Source organism: Rousettus aegyptiacus, unplaced genomic scaffold (assembly GCF_014176215.1).
Source record: "Rousettus aegyptiacus isolate mRouAeg1 unplaced genomic scaffold, mRouAeg1.p scaffold_m13_p_11, whole genome shotgun sequence".
In the NCBI taxonomy this organism is placed as follows: domain Eukaryota; kingdom Metazoa; phylum Chordata; class Mammalia; order Chiroptera; family Pteropodidae; genus Rousettus; species Rousettus aegyptiacus.
The window spans coordinates 40,822,221-40,833,466 of NW_023416286.1; the positions used below are offsets into that span (position 1 = coordinate 40,822,221).

Here is an 11,246-nt window from a genome sequence, read left to right on the forward strand (position 1 = left end):
TTAATAGGATTCAGCCTAGAACTCCTACCTGAAAGGGGAAGTTGTACACAGGAGTTTCTTTAAATATAAACCTTTATCTTTGGTAATTCTTATGATAAAATTATTGTTTTAATTATTAAATTGAGTGGTGCCAAAAGAAAGCTAGGGTAGAAGGGAAAAAAGTATTTCTAAAGAATTTAACATTGTCTGATGCTGGTAGGCAAAATCCAGTAATATAAACCACCTGAGCGAGTGACTGGCAAAGGAGCCCAACACTGAGCCAAAAATAATACACAAAATGAAAAACCAGAAGAGGTATTTGATTCTGACGCTAATTTCAACAAAGAGGGTTTTTTTTTCTCCACGCAGCCAAGCAGTTATCCAACATCACCTGGGTGTTCCACAATTTAACTCAATTCTGACGCTACCTACCTGGAGACAGACCCCACAGGTTAAAGTTCAGTCTCACAGGACGGTCAACCCCCACCACCACTTCATATACAATCACAAGCCCAAGTTGTCACCTGTGCTTCTGACACACCAGCTATAGATGGGAGGTGTCCATGACCCCCTTTCCTTAGCTTTGATTAATTTGCTAAAACAGCTCAAAGAAATCAGATAAACGTTTTACTTACTAGGCTGCAGGTTTGTTATAAAAAGATGTAATTCAGGAACAGCCAGACAGAAGAGACTCAAAGTATGGTGAAGGGTTAGAAACTTCCATGCGCCCTCCAGGCTTGTCCCGCTCCTCCAAACTCAATGTAACAACTCTCCAGAGTTCTTTTGGCTTTTTATGGAAGCTTCATTACATAATCATGATTGATTAAATAACTGACCAATCACCAGCCCCTCTCCACTCTACAGAGGTGAGGGGTGGGACTTAAAGTTCCAACCCTCCAATCACATGGTAGGCACCATTGGCAACTGCCCCCCATCCTCAGGTGCTTTACAAAAGTCACCTTGTTAACATAACAAAAGACACCTTTATCATGCTCATCACTGGAAATTCCAAAGGTTTTAGGAGCTCTGTGACAGAAACAGGGACAAACATCAAATGTATATTTCTTATTATAAATCACGATATAAGGGGTAAGGTAAGCAGATTCCCTCCACCTTAGTAACAGCAGGGGAGAAGGTCAATGTAAATGAAGAACTATTGAGATTATAGAGAGGATTTGCCAGTTTAAGATCTCCTAAAAACACCTGAACTGCATGTTTTCTTTAGCTTTTGTAGAGCAAGTCCATGAAGATTAGATGACTGTATCTTAGACTTAGCTCAGAAAATCTAGCAGAGAATTTTATAGCTAAATAGCATTTTTAGTGGGGAAGTTGTTTATGAAAATAGGCAGGGAAAAAAACAACAGAAAATTGTTATTCCAAGACCTGGGGTTTTAGAATTGGAAAAATCTGGATCCAAGTTACCATTCCATTTCTCTTTCTAAATGTCTGACCTTGGGCAAGCTACTTAACCTTCCTAAAAGTCATATTTCTCTTCAGTAATTTGGGGAAAATAATAGTATATATCTCAATGAGGTTTTGTTTTATTTAAAGACTGAATAAAAGTATGTTTAAAAAGTGCCGAGCATAGCAGTTGGCATATACCAAATGCTCTATCAATATTAATTGTCATTGTTGTTGTTGTTGTTGTTGTTAGTGTAAGATAACCACGTGACATGCCGAGAGACGTTTTAAAAAGCAAGCCTGTACTGGGAGAGGGCTCCTTGGTAAGGTTCACTGGTCCCGAGCAGAGAGGGGCCAGAGAAGTCGCCGCTGGGATGGGGAGGGCATAGTTTTTATAGGATTATGTGGGGGTAGAGTATAGAATGGGGAATGGCAGTTGAGTATCTGGGTTAGGGCGGTGGCAGATTAGGGTGATGGCACCTGGGCTTTAGGGTGGGGCCCTTGTCCAGATTCCAATGTAAAACTGGGAGGTCTGGATTCCGATATCAAGGTGGGAAGCCTCCAGGTAAACCTAGGAAATACCCAGGAATTACACTGTGGTTATCATTCTCCTGCTTGGTAGGTCCCTAAGTATAATCTAAAGACGTTATTACACCTGTGATGTAAAGGCAGAGCTTCCTAGCAGAATTATGTTTTTAATAATGTAGACTGGAACATCATTTTGGAATGAAATTAGGGTTAAAACTAGGAAAAATTTTATCCTAATGATGCAAGACAGGGCTAATTTCTCCAAGTTGGGGGAGATCAAGCCCTGAACCTAGAGAAGAAGGTCCTTTGGTGGAACATGAAAAAAGAATTCAACACACATGCCAAAGTTAGAGTCAAAAAGGAAGTTTATTAGAAAAGGGGTAACACTCCATATACAGAGTGTGGTCTAACCTCAGAGGTAGAGAGTGAGAAGGTCAGCGAGAGAGTCAGTGAAAGAGAGACAGAGTAAAGGCAATGAGAGGGACCCTGAGTGTTCAAGGAATTCAGTTTATATATCATCCTTTAGTTCCTATTCCTTTGATATGGACGTACAGTGAGGAAGGAGAAGGGAAAGAGTATGTAGCCTGAAAGGCCTGATGGCAGTTCCCAGTCTTTAATCCATAGGTTCCCCGTGCTTTTAGCCATAGGGAATGAACAAGTTTATTTCTGTAGGGCGCCACTTAAATACTGTTATTCCTGGTCCCCTTCCACAGGTGAGGGGAATTGGGTTTTTAGCAATCCCAGAAGAAACTTTCCTTTGCTCTGCAGGTGTCCTTCTGGCTGCAGGGCTGATTAGCAATATTACACTCTCCGAATGGAGCTTGGTTAACATTTTAATTCTCTTGCTTTCTCCCTACATTACTAAGTCTTCTACTGTAGGTAGAGATCACAAGTGTTCTGAGCAGGGTCCTGCAGTAGAAGCCAAAGAACCTGGATTCCTGTTACACCTATGTACCCCATCATTCATAAAATCTTGTAAAATCTACGTATCCTCCTAATATCTCAACTACTCATTCAGAATGAATGGAATATCAAGAATTCCACCTTGTGTCAAATGGGTCCTGCACTTATTGGGATTCTCACTTCATAAGTTATAAAAGTATCTATTCACTATGTTTTACACCTGAAACTAATATAATATTTTATGTCAACTTTAATGAAAAATAAATAAAATTTTTAAGAAAAAAATTCCACCTTGCTTACAGATTGTGTTAAGGACTTAATATTAACAATATATTCAAAAGTGACCCAGAACAGAATTATAATATGCATTGCATGCTTGACTATATTAGGCAGGTCTAGAAACCTTTAGGAAGTATAGTTTCTAGCAAAGCATTATCTAAATGTATATGGTTTGTAAGAGTTAAGCCCCTTTCTTGGTACATATTACAGATATGTAGCTCACATGTTTTTTAAACACCTTACGCAGTTGGTGAGTTAATATTAGTTGTTGTCAGAATCAAAGCATTGTGTAACTCTGTAAATGCTAAGAACAAATGCATAACCAGAAAATAAAGAGATGGCTTTTATATAAACCATATAAAACCGAATAACACCTAGGTCCACATGATGGCATATTGGCATTACCTATGGGATGCTTTCCCTTCATCTTGAGTATAGGTCGAAAGCCCATAAACATTAAACGCTGATGCGGTCACCATGATAAGAACCCAAATGCATCTAATCCTATAGCTTTTCGACATTACTCCACGAATTTAGAAAACAAAAAGGAAAAGGCAATAAAGTATGGGTTTTATAAAAATATGTTTTGTGTGACGATAGACATTTTTGATTGACCACCCAACTGACCCAATCTGTTTTTCCTTACTGGCAGAGCATCTGCTGTGTTTGAAAGTCCTCTTCTATCCCCCATATGGCTCAAGGTTAAGTTCTGATTAGCCTAAGTTAATCATATGCCATTTCTTTGCAAGCAATTGGTTTAAGGATAGGTATCTGGCTAGTTCTAGATACTATGATGTGAGAAGAAACCTACTGGGGCTTTCTGGAAGAGAGTTCCTCAGTCCTAAAGACAGACATGAAGAAAACACACTATCTTTTTTTCTATTGATCTGGATTCCTGAATCTACAGCATGTCTTGCAAGATGATAGCACTTGCTTTCCCTATCTTGAAGCTTTTAGAAAATTTTTAATTTAGTTTTTATTTTTATCAAAATACATGTACATACTTAAAAAAGATAAAATGATCTACAACACTTATTCTAATGATAAACAGCAGCTCCCTACCGCATCCGTTCCTATTTATTCAGCAGAGGCAGCCACTTTTACTTTTCTTCTATTTACTTCCATGTTTCCAAATAACATTGTTATTTCTAAATTTTCAATTTTGGACAATTTAAAACTTCTTCAATGAAAGGTGAGGATTTAATGCTTACACTACAACTTCCATATAACTTTTACCACTAGTCCTATCTTACCAACATATTTATTAATTAAATAAAATTTCAGTGTTTATAGATGAGACTAGGGGGTCAATATATGACAATACACTGTTTTCTTGAACCTTCGGTTTTCCCTGGAGTTAACAATTGCCTCATCTTTTTTCCTTTGTGTAGTTTTGTTTTAAGATATATAATACTGATTAATCTCTAAGCTCTCTACCCAAACTGGAAAACTTCTCTCAATATAACCAAATTTAGTCTATCGGCTCCATTGTTTTTCCCTGCAGTGTCTCAAAGGTGACAAAAAAGTGACAGCCTACATTGAGGAATTTAGAGGTATGGCAGCATGTCACCTCATACTTTCCTTTAAACATCTACCCCACTGTCTTTATTGATATTTTAAGTTTACTATCAGCTCTTCATTTCTATTACCAATTATGTTCTCCTGATGACCTTCTTTGAAAAATGTGTACCTGTTCAAAAGATGGACCATTTTTAATAACCAACATGGTAGTGTGACTAAATTATACATCTCTTCTATGGCAGAGCAGGGCATGGCACAGAAAGGCTAAGGAAGGGGCAGGCAGCAATAATGAAGGAGTTAGCTCCTCTTGGTTTTTGAACTCATGCTGCCCAGCTTTGCTATAGGGTTCTTTATGCTTGCCAAAGTACCAGGCAAAGGAGAAAGCATTAGGTTTGAAAGAGTAACATTCTTAACCTCTCATCCACTGAAATACAAAGTAAGTGTGTCTTACTTTTAAAGTCTACAACTATTAGTCTAATCTTTCCGAAAATATTTCTCTCCACAGGTGAATGACAATGATGGTTAGCATGCACGCGCGCGCACACACACACACACACACACACACACACAGAGTCACATACATACATGCATACACAAATCTTCCTTTATGCACAGAGAGCTATCCAGAAGAGAGTTGAAATAAACTAAGAAAGGCTTGATTTTCGCCTGCTGAGTAAGAACAAACACTGTATCCCGTCTTTTTCCTTCTATAGCAGTACTGTTTCCTGTAGTGAGTGAGTAGAATAAAAAAGCTATGTCTAACATAAAAATAGTTTTGCTTTCCTGGAATACACAGAGCTACCTTTAGACATATAAAACAAAGTTTGAACTGCAGGTGATGTGTAGAATAGACAACCACTATGCTTCTTGATCACATTTTTTTGGTTACCTTTGACAAATTTAAGAATGCAACATCTTTAGAGTCAATATTGACATGCTCATTTGGTTAAGGTCTAACACCACACAGCTAACATTTATAACATTTCTCTTTGTTTAGCTTGGATCTTAATACACCGTTTAATGAATGCCCAGATAAATCAGTTAATCTCAGTGCTAGGAAGTTCCAAACTCACTTGCTTTCTTTCATTTATTTTTCCTCTAAATCTTCTCCTTACCTAGTAGTGGTGCCAGCTAGAGAGCTCAACCCAGGATATGCAAGAGTGTGGGGTTAAAAAAACATTTTATTAACCCCCACCCCTAAGAATAGACATATTCTTGATCTACCTGGGATTGAGGAGCATAAACTTTGATCACAACTGAGATTCAGAATAGTATAGATATTTATGAGGGATTAAATAGATCTTGATAGAACTCAGAATGCAGGGAGGGACTATAGGGCTTTGATGAAAAATATCAACATAAAGAAGAAAGGGGTCTGGCCCAATAATAGGAACTAAGTTGGAGGGAAGAGAATATCTAAGTACACTGAAGCTATGTTTAAATGCATCCCAATTCAGCCCCCTTAAGGTGACTCAGCTCCTTTGGGAGGGGAGGTCTGCATGTTAATCTAAGGTCTGTATTCTTTGAGGATGGTGACAAGGACCTATGCTGAGAGATGCCCTACTGCTATAACAACCATCCCTCCATCTCTTCAGTAAAAAATTACAATGCTGAAAAACAGGGAAGAAGGAATTTCCTTACAAGCCAGAGAACGATGAACATCAGACATCTAGAGAGAAGAGCTAAGAATTCCAAAGAGGAAAGCAGACCAGAGGCCTCTGAATAGGAGTATGTGGGTGGGTGGGGGACAGGGAGTGGAAGGTAAGATGGGCACTACCCATTTATACCCAAGGATAGGAGGGGCAGCACTTAAACATAGTGGGCTGGCAAGAAAAGCAGAAGTGTAGTCCAGGGCCAAAATAAATGTGAAACAAATTCCATGACCTGTTTACAACTCTCTTTGAACATCTAGAGAAATATAATGAACTCCTGCTATTCAGTAGGAGGAGATTATCAATATTATGGATGTAGGGCCTGATAGCTACTGGAATCTGACTTAAGATACATAAGCTGGTGAACTTAAGGGACATTAAGGAATTTTATATATTTACTTACACATGTACACACATAAATATATACATATATGTTACATATATATCACATAATAAAAACAGCACAGCTTTATACATGAGCCTCGTCTAAAACAAAAGCTACTGTTTGCTCTATAACAAAAAAATGGAAATTTGAGAAATGGTTATTAAAATATGCACGTAAATATCAAATACATTATTTTTCTTTTACAAATGAATCATTTCTAAGAGGAAACAAAATTCATGTACTTTCTGAATGGAAAATGGTGGTGATACTTCTCTGGAAGCTTTCATATCATACAGTTTTCATAGTTAATATTAAAATAAAATATCGAGATCGAGAATCTTGATTCTCCCCCCTTTCCTAACCTGGCAATATGGCTTTAGGCTTTTTTGTTAAATAGTTTCCACCTTACGGTGGTAACAAAATAGTGTTATTTCTATTTCAATGAAGTGGATACAAAGAACTGATAAACACGCTTAATTAAAGCCTAAATAGCTAAATTCATTTGCTTTATCTCTTCCTTGGGTCACACACATGACCTCCTGGGTTCCCTTCTCAGACTTGGAGATCTGAGGGCTGCTTATTGCTCCCACGGGGCTGTTTTCTGGCTACAGTGCTGCCATGCACCAGTAAGGGCCAGGCATCTTTGGACACCTCTTGAGGAAGGTTCCCCCTTTCCTTTTGGTAAGATAACCAGCTCATTAAATCTAAATGTGAAGGGCATTTTATTATAAAGAGTCAAATCTAAAGATTTACTTGCCCATTTTTCACCTGCTTCCCCCTCCTGCTTATTCCTTTGTAGTCGCTAATGGCCTTTCTCTAAGTTATATAATCCTGTCACGGGTATAAAAATATCACTCCAAGGCTGCTCATGTGGCTTAAATCATTCAGCCGTTAGCAGTGACAGGGCAGGTGTATGAACTACATTGGAGGCAGGGGTACAGCTATCCCACTCTCTACTCTTGTCACTGGGCTAAGAAGCACTGAGATTTTAATAAGATCATAAAGCAGAGTGACACGAACTGGCCTGATAGGTAGTTTTCATTAGCATTCAGAATGCCTGGGATAATAAATTAGAGCAATTGAGCAGAAATGGGCAATTTGATTATTCAACATTTTTCAACACCAGCCCAAGCAGCTGGACCTGGAGCAGCTCTGCTGACTGCTCCCCACGTAATCAGGCTGGCAGGGCACAGGTGAATGCATAGCCATCATTTTCTTCTACCCAGACTCCAGGAGGGAGAGGCTTGGATCATGTCTTACATGCTTGGCAAGGGTAAATTGATGATCAAGAGTAAGAAGTCTTCATATATCTTTGCAGTGGCAGTGGCAGAGTTGGACTGGCCGACTTTCTTTTATTACAATAGGACTATGCCGATTGAGAGAACACTAGTTCAAAGCAACAGGCGAGGAGCCACTACACACACAAAAATTTACTTTCCTGGCAGAAGGGCCCTCAGTCAACATGGTTTTCCTACAGAAACTCTAATATAGCATGAGACTAGGCTTTAATTTATTCACTCTGGCTAAGGGGCCAAGGGTCAACTTTTCCACAATTGTTATCAAACCATATTTATATATATTTTAAAAATTATAAACCTCGTGTATACATTGGTTAGATACAACAGGATAAGCAATCATATAATTTTATATTTAATGTGACACAGGATCAGTTGAATCACTGTAAAGTTTTTACTGTTCATTTGTGTTTCGTGCTTGTTTTTTCATTGGTATTCCATTAAAAATAACTTTGAATTTAAACTTTTTGTTGATAAGAAGGTAAATGAAGAAGTTCATCAGAATTGGTGAATATAGAATGGCTTCCTTAGATGCTTTTACGGGCATCTTTAATGAAGTTTGAAGTTGTATTTAGAGACATATTATGGCTTTATGAGTAAGTGAATGACAAAGTTCTGTTGTGACATCTTGTTTTTTTCACACTATACTTTCTTGCAGTAAAATGAGGAATTAGACATCATATGGTTCTACTGCTTTTGAACAGAAAACCTTTTGGTTTTCTTGATTTGTCAGCTCATTAATGTTAGATACTTGGCCTTACACCCTGGTATGATGCCTGAGTCTCGTACTTTTAGCTTAAATATTAGAAAAACTACAAGCATTCAGTGTTAAAATTGATTCTAACGTCACAACTTAAAAAAATTACCAATTCAACTATAGAGACTCTACAGATAACTATAGAACAGATGATTATCATAATCTTTCAGTGACTTTTGAGTTGAGATATTAATATATACATTTGTGTAGTATGTGTGTATATGCATATACATAAATACATATGTACATACATAGATGCATTTATGCGCAAATTAATTTTGAATTTGAAATACCTTGAGAGACTCCTTACTCATCCAATGACCATGCAAATACATTTAGAACTACTCTTCACAGATGTCTTAATAGTCATATTATAAAAATGATCACTATTACTATAATTTAGATAGCATCTTACATTAACCAGATATTTGTTTCCTATTTTTCTCCTTGTTTCTTCTAGTTAATTTTGCTTCTTTTCACTCTCTCAATTCTTCAGGCTACAGCCTAAGGAGATTCAGAGAAGGCATTTACTAGAGCAGAACAAATACCAAGAGACTCAGGAAGAACCTAGGGATCGTGGGTCCTGCCAAAGGTTGTGAAATAGAGAAACTTACAGGGCAGGGGCATGGGAAGGCTAGTTCTGGAGTACTAAAGAGATGGATGTTGAAGTTTAGAGGCAAGTTCAAATACTGATTTGAGTACTCCTAGCCCTGTGACTCTTGATGAGGTTGACCTCTGAGCATTAGTTTTCTTATCTATAAAGTTGGGATAATCATTTGGTTATATCGTGGGATTATTGCAAGGATTAAATATGTGTGGAGGACTTAAAGTGGCCCAGGGTGCAGTACTTAGACTTCTTCTCTCCTCTATCTACACTCTTTCCCTTGGTGGTCTCATATAGTCTCAGGACTTCGAATATTATCTGTATGCTGTCTGCAATTTGTATTTCTAATACACATGTCTCCCTTGAACTCCAGACTTGTATATAAAACTGTCTACTAGACACCTCTGGGTTGTCTAACAGGAATCTAAAATTTGACAAGTCCAAACTCAGTTCTTAATCTCTATCCCTTCATCAACCTTTCTCCTCTTATAGTTTACTCTCCCATTCCTCAGGCCAAACACTTTGAGGTGTCCATGACTCCTTGCTTTCTCTCAAACTCCAAATCTAATTCATCTGTAGTCCTTTGGGGTCTAGCTTTAAAATAATTCCAGAATCCACTCTTTTTCGCGGTGCCTCGGAGGCAGTCGGCTGCTTCAGGGTGAAGCTGAACATTTCCATCCCAGCCACTGGTGCCAGAGGCTCACTGAAGTGGATGGTGAATGCAAACTTTGTACCTTTTATGAGAAGCATATGGCCACAGAAGTTGCTGCTGATGCTCTGGGTGAAGAATGGAAGGATTATGTGGTTCGAATCAGTGGTGGAAATGACAAACAAGTTTTTCCCATGAAGCAGGGCGCCTTGACCCATGGCCATGTCCACCTGCTACTGAGTAAAGGCCATGCCTGTTATAGACCAAGGAGAACTAGAGAAAGAGAGTGAATATCTGTTCGGGTTTGCATTGTGGATGCCGATCTGAGTGTTCTCAACTAGATTGTTGTGAAAAAAGGGGAGAAAGATATTCGTGGTCTCACTGATACTGCTGTGCGGCATTGCCTGGGGCCCAAAAGAGCAGAATTCACAAAGCTTTCAATCTCTCTAAAGATGACATCTGCCAATATGTTGTGAGAAAGCCCCTAAACAAAGAAGGTAAGAAACCTAGGACTAAAACACCCTAGATTCAGCGTCCTGCAACATAAATATCGGCATATTGCTCTGAAAAAAGTGTACTAAGAAAAATAAGGAAAGGCTGCAGAATATGCTAAACCTTTGGCCAAGAGAATGAAGGTGGCCAAAGAAACACACCAGGAACAGATTGCCAAGAGACATAGACTATTCTCTCTGAGAGCTTCTGCCTCTAAGTCTGAGTCCAGTCAAAAATGAGATTTTGTAAGAGTAACAAAAAAGATTAGACATAAAATAAAGAAAGAAAGAATTCCAGAATTCAATCACTTCTCAAGAGCTCCTCTACTAAAAATAAAGTTGGCATCTTTATCATTGATAGAATACTTTGCCAGACAGAAGAGTACACATGCTTTTCAATTATTCCTGAAAACATTTAACAAGGTAGACCACATTTTGCAAAATAAAACACTGGTCAGCTATTATTACCTCATGCCTGAGGCACTAGCTGCTTCCATTCCCAGGCTCTCTTCCCTCCTGATCTACTATCAATCAGCTTTCTGTCTTGTGCTCTAGAGGCAAACTCGTGTGGGCAATTAGAGATCAACAAATCTTTTCCATAAAAGGCTAGACAGTAAATGTTTAAGGCTTTGCAGGCCAAATGGTCCCCATTGCAACTACTTAGTGCTGCTATTGTGGTATGAAAGTATCTGTAGATGATAAGAAAATGAATGAACATGGCCGTGTCCAGTAAAACTTCCTTTACAAAACAGGTAGCAGGCCATGTTTGGCCTGTGGGCCACAGAGGGGCAATACTTGGACT

At 38.4% G+C, this 11,246-nt stretch overlaps 1 pseudogene; it reads left to right on the forward strand.

Annotated features, from left to right (window-relative positions):
• Positions 1–1,652: 1,652 nt before the first annotated feature.
• LOC118609303 lies at positions 1,653–10,707 on the forward strand (annotated as a pseudogene).
• Positions 10,708–11,246: the final 539 nt, after the last annotated feature.